At 43.0% G+C, this 12,091-nt stretch overlaps 1 protein-coding gene across 5 annotated transcripts in view; it reads left to right on the top strand.

The window, feature by feature from the left end:
• The first annotated feature begins 2,684 nt into the window (after positions 1-2,684).
• Positions 2,685-12,091, top strand: part of znf536 (zinc finger protein 536) — a 219,086-nt gene continuing 209,679 nt past the window's right edge. For 2 of the 5 annotated variants that reach the window (XM_038701229.1, XM_038701230.1), the window contains exon 1: positions 2,685-2,982. The gene's annotated coding sequence lies outside the window, so the exon portion shown is untranslated. Of the gene's footprint in view, positions 2,983-3,201; positions 3,746-12,091 lie in introns of those variants that run through there. The other 3 variants (XM_038701227.1, XM_038701228.1, XM_038701232.1) reach the window with 2 other exon arrangements.

Here is a 12,091-nt window from a genome sequence, read left to right as displayed (position 1 = left end):
GTCACTAACATGGCAGTAATAAGGCAGTGATGACCCTCCCAGGACTGCCAGGCCAACACTCCCTCTGCCTCCAATCCCTTCAGCACAAACACACACACACAAACACAAGGCCGTGCACTTGAACAGATATGCAGTACAGCACCAAATTTCTCTCTCTGTGATATATTGACTTTCCTGGCAACTTACCAATTTCCATTCATTTTGAATGAAACTTAATAGCACACTGAAAAGCTGAGCTAGATAATCAGTAGCTTAAAACGGGGGCCACTATTGTGTTTTTGCAGTACACTGTGTAGACTCAAATTTAAAAAATAACAAATAATAAAATGTGTGATATTCATTTCTTCACTCAAGTATAATCAATCAGAGTAACAGAGAAGCATGGGACTAGTCATCATAGTTTATAAGCCTTAATGCAAATGGAGACGTAGAACAGTACACAGGGCTAACAGAAATGAATGTGATGCTGTTGCACCTGTTGCAGTAGCAAATTAAAGCAGCATCAGACCTTGTCTGTCCAGTACAGTAACCTATGAAATAAAAGAAATCATACAGTAAATGTGCTTTCTCGCAATTGCGTTTAATGTAGCAGCCTAAAGGTCTGTAGGATTTAGACTTGGATTTAGATTTAGATGAAGTTTTATTAGGTTCAGAGGCAGATAAAGCTGCACTCTTGCCTGTAAACACAAATAAATATGATTAGTTTGTATAAAGCAGATGCTGACAATCATTTATATCCTTTTTAATTAATATGAAGGGGGGTTCAGTCCCATATCTGTAATCATTAGAAGGCAATAGGAACCACTAATATCATAAAAAATCAATTATATTTTCATAAAATGTATTATCACCTTAAAAGCCCTAACTTTATGCGGCTTAAATTTGTTTGGTAGTACTTACTCTGCATACAATCAACTTAAGCCACTGAGATCCGTGTCAGCGTGTATAATATGGCTTGCACACAGTTTTGCGTGGCTACTTACACATATATGGTGGTGTGCATGTGAGTGTACAACCCCTCAGTGCTATGTATTGTTAGAAATTTGCATGCTTAAGTCCATATGGCAACTTCCTTTTGACCTGCTTTCCCATCCCAGATGCATTGTCAGGGCTGTCAGCCGATAAAGAATCACTTGACTTGCTATAACAAGTTCAAAAGGAGCTGATGACGCGCTGTTGATCCATGGAGAATCGGCAAAAGGAACACCCCTACTGCTTGCTGCTATCACTCCCATAGAGATAGCCATATTATTGATGGGGAATGGTTATGCTAATTTCTTTAAGGGAGGGAAACTTTTTTTTTTTCTATTTTGGAAAATGCTCAAAAAAAGAAGGAAAGAAAAAAAGAATTTCATACACATCAAACTGAATTCCATATAACCATTTAAAGGAGCAGCATGAGAATCTGATTTTCATAGTGCATAATGAATGTGGAGTTTCTTTTAAAGAGGAAGATGTGTTTTGTCTGGGAAGGAGAAGAAAGCAGATATTTAGGCTATCTATTAATGTCTCACAGAACTCACACACAAACTGACTCACCAGTGTGAAAATATCTTCAAAAAAGCATAAATATTATTAGTAGTATCACTAGAGTCAAAGGAAAACGGTGAACTAATATTAAGCCAGTGTATATCTTAATGTGCCTGATACTCATGTCTTTAAATGTGCAAAAAGGTTAAAAAAAAAGAAAAAGTTTTTGATAAAAAAAAGTTTAATAAACAGATTTGCAACACATTCCCAAATGTGATTCAAATAATAATAATTCGTATACACTGCAAGGTGCGGATTAATTTCACCCACAGATGGAGTGTCATGTGCTCTCTGTCAGAGTGACCATTTACATGTGTATCTGCCTCCTGCCTCTCTCTCTCTCTGACACATACAGCATGGCACAAACGGCATGGAGGGGAGAGGATGATGAGGGCGGGTGTGTGTTTGGGATGGGGCTGGGGGGGGGGGGGGGGGGGGGGGGGGGCTGTTATGAATATGACCCCGGGATATTCCATCGTGGGCCCATGTCCGGTTCTGAGGGCATTTGATAGCATCTCAGTCAGTGGCATTAATGTGTCTCTCGGTTCGACATTTTGAATAATCGGGGTTGTCTGCCGTCATCCTGCCACTAGCTGTCAGCAGCACCGCCTGTCTGTCTGTCTGTCTGTCTGTCTTATCACACTCCTCTACTCATGCACTTACATTATAGAAAACAAGCTGTCCGTGCAAGAGAGCACTTGATACTTTTTTATTATTACCAAACCGTTCCCATAATTACCCCATAATCATTATATAATCCTGTAACAAAGCCTCTATTGAAGCCCTGTCTTTTGTCAACGCTGGGACACTGAATCTATAATTGCATTATTCAGTCTCTTCCACCCCCCTATAGAAGCATAATATATCAAAACATCCGGCAAGGAAGGTTGTAGTTGCAAGAAATAGTTCGGCCTATGCGGGACGTCTTTTTGTCGTGTGTTTTTTTACGCATCGCAAAAAAAGTTGTCCCAACTTGAAGTTTTGGGCTCCTGTTGGAAATTTCAAAAAAAAAAAAAAAAAAAGTATTTGCTTCTTTTGCAGACAGAGTTGAGCTTTCAAAAATCTTCATAGAGGTGTGTAGAAATGCATTCATTCACAAACTGGACTAGTCGCATTATTAATATATCATATTTACAAATAATTATGTTCATTCCCTATTGCGCTCCCAGGCAGTAAGATAAATCGTCAATACATTGAGAAAAAAAGGCAAAAGCGAGTCCCTGAGGAGCGGTTTTGCGTTTGTATGCATGGGGACTGGTAACACAACGGGGCTTATTTACATTAAATACGCCACAAGGTTACAGTGCAGATAGATGAGCGTCATTTTTATCACTCATTACTTCTCTTAAGCGGTGACTGACGCTCAGGACGCACAGGAGGCAACACTCATTTATCCTGGAGTTTTTAAGGCGAGGAGAAGAGGAACAAGACTCGAAACAGTTCACTTGAAAGGTAAGGAATTCTACTTTTTGGAGTGATTTTGTGACCTGGGTGTCTTTACACGGATACAAGCCAATTTTTAACGCACGGTGCCTAAGCGCCGAGGCTGGCTGTGTGTGGATGGTTATGTAGCTACAGGGGGCAGATTTTTAAATAAAAGAGTGTTTGTGGGCAGTTCAAGGTCAGAAACAAACTATGGTGGTTGGGAATCGGCTTTTTTCCCTTGCCATGGTACCAGTGGAAATGTAACGATAAGGGGATTATTTCTTTAAACGCGGTTCTGTACAACGCTGGGCTCACCAGCTGCTTTTTATCCCCATCAACGGCGAATACCGCTAGACCCGGGCTGCATCCAGCCAGTCGGCTCTGCTTTCTACAATGGAGTGCCTTTTTAACGGTACAATGCATTTCACCTACCAGATAGGGGGAGTCCAAGCTGAAGGATGAAGGGAATATGCTGATGCCTGGCGATCGGCAGCAATGCAAACGTTTACCTTTAGCAGACAGCGACAGAAAAGCAAGAAGAGAGACAAGTAATAAAGACGTATTTTTCATTTCAAACTCAGGATGCGCGGCAGGGAGCAGTTGTAGGGACAGGATCGAGGAGTGGACAGTCTTTAACAGGTCCGAAGCGCACTTTTCAACACCCCCGTCATCCGACAAGAATATGATCCGGTCAAATCATATGGACATGCCTCATTATTCAATGAACACTATCTCTCACAACGCATCGTTTACGCGCAGGAGTTAGCCGGCGCTTCGCCAAATTTAAAAGGTAAGAAGAAGTGTGGAGCTTATAGTACAGGAGTGGGGTTTTACTGGGGGCTTGGGAGTGTATTACTCGCTGGGAAGTCAGTTTTGGGGACGATTGGGTTTTTTTGTGCGGGTGCATCGCAGCGGGGGCCCCCGACGTCTCCCCAATCATGATTAGAAAATAACAGTGCAATTATCCGTAGCGAGTGACGATCGTAAAAAACGGCAACAAAATAGCAGCTGGGACCAAGACATGGGCTGCCATGCTCTTCACCTTGCAACTCAACGCTTAAAAACTATTTTATACCAGTAGAAAATACATTATAATTAAGTTTACCGTCGCATGTTTTACTTTACACTGCTTGCGTAAAAAGCTTCGGTCGCACGGCTTTGCAATATTGCGCATACAGCAATAGCAGTGTGAGACTTTTACTTTTACAGTCCAGCCGTATTCCCGTTAAGAGTCTACACGGAAAACTTTCTACCGACACCCGCACTTGTGCTGAAAGAGTGCGGGAAGACGATTCAAGTTTGCCGGTGCCTCTGCCTCCATGTGTCAAAACTTGTGAGATGGAAGAAGAGCCGGTGAGACCTGCCATTTTGTGCAGTGATCGACCTCTCTTATGAATAAGCAGCCCCTGCATTATGCTTTGATGAGGCGTTACGATGGCATTCAGACGAGGGGGGTAAATGTCATATGTGGCGACTAATGCACATATTAGCAGCGGTGAAATTGACATTTTTTGGGAACCGCTGTCACTTTTGATGGGGGGGAATGTGAGTTTTTTTAGGGGAAGTTGGGGCGAGTCGGTCAAAGACTACATGGGGCTGATAGACATCCGTTACTGTGGAAAATATAAAATGACGGAACCCATAAGGCAATAAAATTTTTCCGGAGGATGGATGAGGTCGGGTGTATAACATGTCATAGCACTCGTGCTTTCTGGAGTTTCCACGCTATCGTCTTTTAATTTACGAGAGGTTGTGTATTTTTAGGATATCCGAAAGATTCAGCAGGTTGAGCGCGTTTCATGCGCTAAAAAAATCTCTAACCGGGTGCCGAATTCCCACACCGCGGCTCACATGTCAGAATGTGTGCTTATATGATGGAGCAGTATTGGATTATCAGTAATATGTGGCAGGGATGAGGCTTGTAATCCCATTTAAAGCCTCTGTCTCACCGTGCGTCTTGGGTGGGGAGGACCTTTTCTTGGAAGTCGAGTTGACCCCTCAGTGATCTGACCTGGGTTATCCAGCCACTTGCACAATGACTGGGAAGACACGTGTCATCTTTCTTAAAATACTCAGTTATGTGTATCACGTTGTTTCCCACTGTTTCTCTAACATTCCTTAAAGTTGTCTTAAGCCCCCCCCAAAAAAGTTGCCTCTTCCTCAGATGCATTGTGCAAGGAAAAGGGATAAATAGATGTGCTGTGCCAGTTGAGATGCTGTCATTGTTTAATGGTATGCACAGGGCGGATATTATGTCTGTAATAGTGTCTGGGCGTAAACCCTTTTTGTCAGCTCCTGACATTCCCATATTGGAGATGGAACAGCAAATGGATAACTGTCCCTGCTCCTCTGACAGTTCAGGCTGCCTCACAGACCTGTTTGCCCTTTACTGCACCTCTCTGCGCTGCTCTTTCCGGGTGAAAATATATGAGAAGAGACACCTTTTAAGAAAAGGCCTTGTTTTGCAGACTAGTCTGTTAGAGGAATTGATAAACTGAATTTGGTGTCAAGGCCTCAGTGGTTTGTGTTAGCAATTTATTTAATATTCATTAGGCCTACTTCTGATTTTTTGTGTTCGTCTACCAGTCAGGTTCCATTTTAATATTACATACTTCTCAGTAATGATTTGTACTATTAATAATCAGATTTGTTGTCATTAAAATAATTACAATAACAAATACGTCTAAATATTTCTGACACATGCTTTTATTTTTTTTCTTATAAAAGAAAAGCATTATTTATCTTCACTTCATGGCAAGTCAAATAGATAAATTCACAACATTTGTAGATGGGATGTTTTATTTTGGAGTCAGTGTGAGATTTCTTACAGCAAAAAAAGCCGCACACATACAGCACAAGTATTTTGACATGTTCCTGGGCTGCAACTTTCTGACCGACGGAGCTCAAAATCTGCTCTTGGGAGCCAGTGTGTAGCGGTCGACGTTGATCTTGTATTAGTTGCTTTCCCACCTGTGCCCATGTCAGTGTTGCTAAGGGGGCCGCGGGCCGTGACTGACTGTGGCGATACACATCTTTCAGCTGAAAACGAGGGAGAAGGGAGTGATGAGAGAGACGGGGGTGGGGGGGGGGGGGGGAGACAGAGAGAGAGCATGGCATGCAAAGGATGGCATCAAATCAGTCCTCTTTTCACCAGGCTGTCAGTCAGTCAGTCAGCCGCTCGGTTCACCGTGGAGTAGACCCGCTCGACTGAAGCTGCCGTGTTGTCAGTCCGACACGCAGCAAATTATTTGCACCGTTCATATGTACACAATCAGATTTTTTTAAAAAGAGGAAAGAATGATAAAACTGTTTGAAAAATCACACACTTGTTTAACAAATGCGCGTAAAGAAGGCAGCACATGAGCAGACATCCCAGAGCCTTTGCAAAAACACACAAACCCACAGTGAAGTGGTCACACAAATAACATAATCTAGCAGCACAGAAAAATATGTGTGCATAATTAATTAGACAAGACAAGATATCCTGTACCAAAGGCAGTGATACATGCATCTGCAACATAGTGCAGTCCATAGTCAGATAGCCAGCCTCATGGTGGCTAGTTGATCCCCTTCTCATGTAATTATAGGGGAGAGGGCTCCAGCTGTACAGGCTGCGAGGCCAGGGCTCCCAGTCCGCTGGGATCAGGGCGGTGGTGGGCAGGCCAGATCAGGCCAGCTCTGCTCAGCCAGCCATTAATTGATATATGCAGTCATTGTGAAAGCCCCCCCCCCCCCCCCCCCCCCCCCTTTCATTCTGGTTCTGATCTGCTTCCTCTTCTTCACGCGAGTAACAGGGCAAGGCAGCGGCGTATGTGTATTTCAGGATATCTGTGTACGTGTGTGTGTCCCACGGGGGGCAAGGAGGGTGCTGAAGGGGCTGTAACACATAGGCGTTAGTCTGGGTCGAGCCATGTAGCTCCATGACCTTGATCTCCAGAGTTCAAGCCAGAGAGGGGAAGATGTTGGCGAGCTGGGCTTACAGATACCGTGTGAGGCTAATATGACAAGAACACACACACACATACACACGCACGCACGCACACTCACACTCGCACACTCACACTCACACAATCGAAAGCATTGAATCAAATGTGGGATATGAACTCAAGTAGAGATTGCCCTGACCACAAAACATCACACGCTAGATTACACACATTAGACCGACATCTCAAACAATGAGATTTTTATCACATTTGTTTGAATTTCTGTCATAGAAAATGTTAGATTAGACTATTTTTCGCCACTATCAGGGTATGATGGCAAACTTTTATAAGGAACAGCAATTACAATTTCTACCGCTGTGGTTATAAATAGAAAGGGGCATGAATGACCTCAAAAGTTAGCGCCGCTGACCTTTGCTCACTTTTAGGATCTCATTTTTTGGAATTAATAAGTAAACTGATGAGTATAATTTCTTCATCTTTACATGTAATGTTAATGTCCAAAAGCCTGCCATGTTCTAGTTATTTCGTATTCAACAGTAAATTTAACACGTTGCTTTTGTTATAAATTAGGGCCGAAGTAAAACTGACTGTGCTTTACCTCTGACTCAGTTATTGAGAATATAAAAGCAATGGGAAATATGGAAGACACCATTAGCCTCAAATGAATATGCTATCAATTAAATTCTCGCTGTATGAATGATCAGCTTTATTGAATCATTGTTTAAATGAGAGTTTCTGTTCAGTTTTTCCCGTTGTGTGCTCTTGCTTTATGCCTCATCCTTCACTTACGAGTTGGAGTGTATATTTCCCCCCGCATGTTCTGTGCCCTGAGAGCCTGATAAGAATTGGGGGTTGAAGGGTTGAAGGAGCAGTGGGTTGGATGGGTTGGAGTGGTGGGTAATCATGGACGTCATTTTGATCTAAGAATAAAGAGTGTAGGGCAGATGAGGTGCTGACAGATAGGCTTGACTCAGTTCTTTCATACCGGGGTGCCATCATAAGGAGCGTCTGCCTGTCTGGGCAGCGGGAGGAGTCAGGGTGGGTGGTGAGAGCGGCTAAGGTCTGGATGGCAAGAGAGGAAAAGAAGAGATCGAAGTGGTCTCAGAGGGAGAGGTTAGTATGGAAGTGGGCACAAGGTGGATCTTTATTATTATTATTTTTTAAACTTCATCATAATCTCCGTGCAGCTTCAGTGACAGACTTTGTTAAATAAGCCTGAGAATGTGCATGCATGCAGGTTGGTACGCGTGGGAGTTAGCATTTGAGTTCACAACAGTTTTGTGACATGTGCACATGAACCCCACATACTCTGTGTGTGTGTGTGTGTGTGTGTGTGTATTTTCAAGGATAGTTTAACTCCTCAGCCTTGAGAAAGTCCAGTGTCCAGGCGATGATCTGGCCTTGCCTTTTCTCTCTCTGTTTAATCAGTTGGCACTCACATAACACCAACAAGGAATGTGTCCTGAAAAAATGTAAAACACCTTATCCTCACAACCCGTGATATTCCTCCTTTGTTTGCCCCGGCTTCCCTGCTGAGCCTCCTTGGCATTAAGGCATTATTGAGTTTGGCTTTAGCTTGGTATTTTTTCCCCTAAGTTCGTTAGTATTTCAGATTTAAGGATGCGTCATGCGATGTCAGGACCGTTTTCCTTTTTGATGTGTCGAAAGGCGCTGCGTTTTCAGCTGTGTCATTTCCGTAGACAACAGCTTAACACAAACAGGCAAGCACACATCAATCAGAGGTCCTGAAGCAGAGAATTGTTACTGCTTAGCATTCAGCCACGCTCAGCTAAGACAGTGGTAAATACCTCCAGTGTCGATGAGATGGAAGGTTATATGTGTGTGTGTGTGAGGCAGGTTATGTCTGTTACCCTCTTCACATACTACTGACTTCATAGCACATGTCATGTCTGCTCTTTAGCTGCTCTACCTCTCGGATGTGACCTCTGTAAACTTCTCAGACCTCTGCTAATGAGCACACCAAAGTAGCACAAGATGGAGGGAGAGGAAAGGAGGGAAACAGTAGAGTAAAAAAGGGAGAAAAGGGAGGGTGTGAGGATGCTGGAGAGAACTCCTGCACCTTTAATTATGATCAAGAGGTTTTCACCAAAGGACGGAGGCGTTGCAGTTCTGTTGCGCTCATAAATCTGGCCCCGGATGCCGTATATTGTGTCGAACGATTACTGTACACCATTATAGTGCACATTCAACTGCCTCTCCAGCACCTGATTTGCATAATTGGATCTTTAATGAAACTTGCCTTGTGGAACAAAAAATACAAAAAGAGAGATGAAAAAAGTGGTTAGGCGTGGGGGGAAATAACACGATGTAGATGAATGCCTCCTCAAATATTTGTTGGACTTTGGAAAGGTTGTGGTTACCGAAAGTATAAGGAAGACAGAGAGATAAAAAAAGAGGGGTAGTGGAGGTGACCTGCTGTGGCCCAGGCGCTCGCACATCAGCGGCAGTGCTACAAATAGGATGAGAAGTGACTGTGAAAGCTGTACATTCCCCGCCAGGTCTCGCGGGTTAAGACTACAATAGCGGGATATTCTCTAGCCCGGGGGGGATTTCAGCTCCTCTTCTGTCGACACTCATCGCACCAACTTGTTACTCAGGGAAGATGGCTCTTTTGTAGAGGAGCCGATTCCGAGCTTGCCTGGTGGAATTCCTCCGTCGCAAATATTTTGACAATGCCTAATCAGGAGCCGTCGTTTTTTTTTTTTTTTGTCTCCACTTTTTTGGTAGTGGTTGGGGGTTGCTTAGATCCTTCTTGCAAGTGGCTGAATGGTACTTTTGCTTTTATATACATGTGTGTTTTCATCTAAATTAGGAGCTTGCATTTCTAGTAATCGTTTGTCTGTTTCACAGTTTTTGTGTTGTGCATTTGGATTTGTGTGTTTGTCTGAAAGCTGCCATTCTCTTTCCCCGCCACTTGTTTGTGGCTGTGGCAAGGCGTCCGTCTAATTACTTAATTAAATTCCAACGTGTCCTGTTCCCTCTGCCTTCAGGAGGTGAAGGTTAAAATCCTCCTAGTGCCACTTTCACGCCAACGTGAGGGCCATGGATAATAGCGGGTTATTTGTCCTGTCTCGCTGAAGGATGTATTGCTTAAGACTGACAGTGAGAGATGCATAAAAAGAAGAAAAAAAACCCCAAATTTTTTAATCAACGTGTCATGAGAGAGACTATTAGGTAGCTCTCTTGTTTCTGCTGTGAGTGCCCCTCCATTCAAAAGTGGGACAGCCAGTTGTTAATCGAGTGCTAATGTTAAAAAACAACCCAACGTTGATGGTGCGTTAAAGCGTTGTGCATGCTTAGCTGTCTGCAAGCAGCAGTTTCTCTGTGTGTGTGTGTTTCCACTCTACATCTGTGGGAGTGGATCATGTGTCAAAGCGGTTTACAGGTGGCCTGCAGGGCAGCAGCTCTACAGAGAGGTGGAGGAAAGGCAGGCAAGGTTCAAGTACCTCAGAGGCTCTGACGGCGCTGAACTGAGCAATCCCAGCATTTGAGAGGACCCTTCAAAAGCCTCCTTGTCACACTACTCACTCCACCATTTCACTCTTTCTTCTGTCTCTCTGCCGGAGCTTCTGTCATCTCTCTATCCTCTCTCCCACTCTTATCTCCCATTTTTCCTATCTATCAACTGATGGAAACAAATCAAATTTATAACCCCATTGTAATCAGGAGACTGGTGAGCTCTTTCCTTAGAATTGTACCAGAGTCTCCTTCCTGCACAGGTGAATTCACTCGTGTATTTATTTGGTCAGGATTATACGTCATTTCACATATCTTGAGATTTTATTAAACATCAGTGAATCTTGACATCTTGACAAGACACTGTTAACCCATGTAAAACAATTTCAATAGCCTCAAATGGAGAGTTTCAGTGTCCTATGATGTCCCATGAATACTTTTACACATTCACATACAAAAGGAGTTGCAGGATTTTTTTTTTATAAAAAAAACCAAACTTGACAAACTTGACACTTGGCAGTCAGAAAGTCAGAAAGTACGACATCCATGGAATGGTAGATCCAGAGAAAAAAGAGAGATAAATATACAGTAGGCAAAGGGATGACAGGACAGAGCGGGGGGGAAAATACTTAGAGTGAAACGCAGCGAGCAGAATGGGAGAAGGAGCTAGACAGAGAGGAGGGATGATGTGCTTAACGGTATCTGTAGGCTTCATTCTGAACAAGCTGCTGCCACAGATCCGGGGAGCCTGCGCTGATAAATTCGGTTTGATAAAAGTCACTGAAATGCCGGCCTGTCTGCACACCTCTATTAAGCGCTGGTACATTTGTCACAGCCAGTGGAAGTCAACCAAAGGGTTTTAATGTCACATCAGGCTGAATTAAAGACTCAATTGAAAGCCCTGAAAGGTTTAGGTTTTTATTTCAAGTGACAGTAGTGGTGGTACAGCTGTGGCTGGTGCTAAAGATTACTGGGCTCTAGTTGATCAAGGCAGTCATTTTAAATTTCATATTTAGCTATCGGGAATTTTGTTATTATTTGTTGCTCATTTTAGCCTGGATGCTCATTGTGTATCTGATGACTTTGAGCGAGGGAGGGTGGAGTGTTTGTGTATATTTGTGTATGTGTGTGTGTATGTGTGTGTGGTGGGGGGGCTGAGCTCATCTCAAGTCTGACATTATTTTTCTAATTCATTTTTTTTAATCAAGAGAAATTAGATCTATGCTGCATTAATCATGAACCTTCCTTAATATAGCAAACTGAGGGAGCATTTAAAAAAGGCTGCATTTTAAAAACACACAACTTTCCCCTTGAGAAGCCCCTTAATACCACATTACTGTTCTCCATTTATGCAAAAGTAAATATGTAAACCCAAAAGGCAAATGAGCATTCCAGGCATTTAAACACACAGCCTTCTGTAAACGCCTGGTGCAGCCGCCACCGCATCTCTGAGGCATAGTTGATGTAAAAAAAAAGGTAAATATATGTCTACTGATTTATTCTTGCCCTTATTTGAGGACAGGATATTCAAAAACAAGTACTTTTTTAATGTTTTTTTTTTTCCTTAAGGAACATCATTCCCGTAAGACAGCAAAAGGCCTGAGGCCTAAATATCAGACAATCTTAGGGACTGTACAAGAATTATTAGGGTGGGGAGGGGAGCAAAATCACCTCTTCAATTTATGTAAAAAAGCAAGACCATCCCCAGGGTATCA

The sequence above is a fragment of the Micropterus salmoides genome, unplaced genomic scaffold, assembly GCF_014851395.1.
Source record: "Micropterus salmoides isolate LMB-PRFRI ecotype aquatic unplaced genomic scaffold, ASM1485139v1 Ms_hic_scaffold_6, whole genome shotgun sequence".
NCBI lineage: Eukaryota > Metazoa > Chordata > Actinopteri > Centrarchiformes > Centrarchidae > Micropterus > Micropterus salmoides.
The sequence above is the reverse complement of the archived record's forward strand: the minus strand, read 5'-3'. Positions and strand labels throughout refer to the sequence as shown.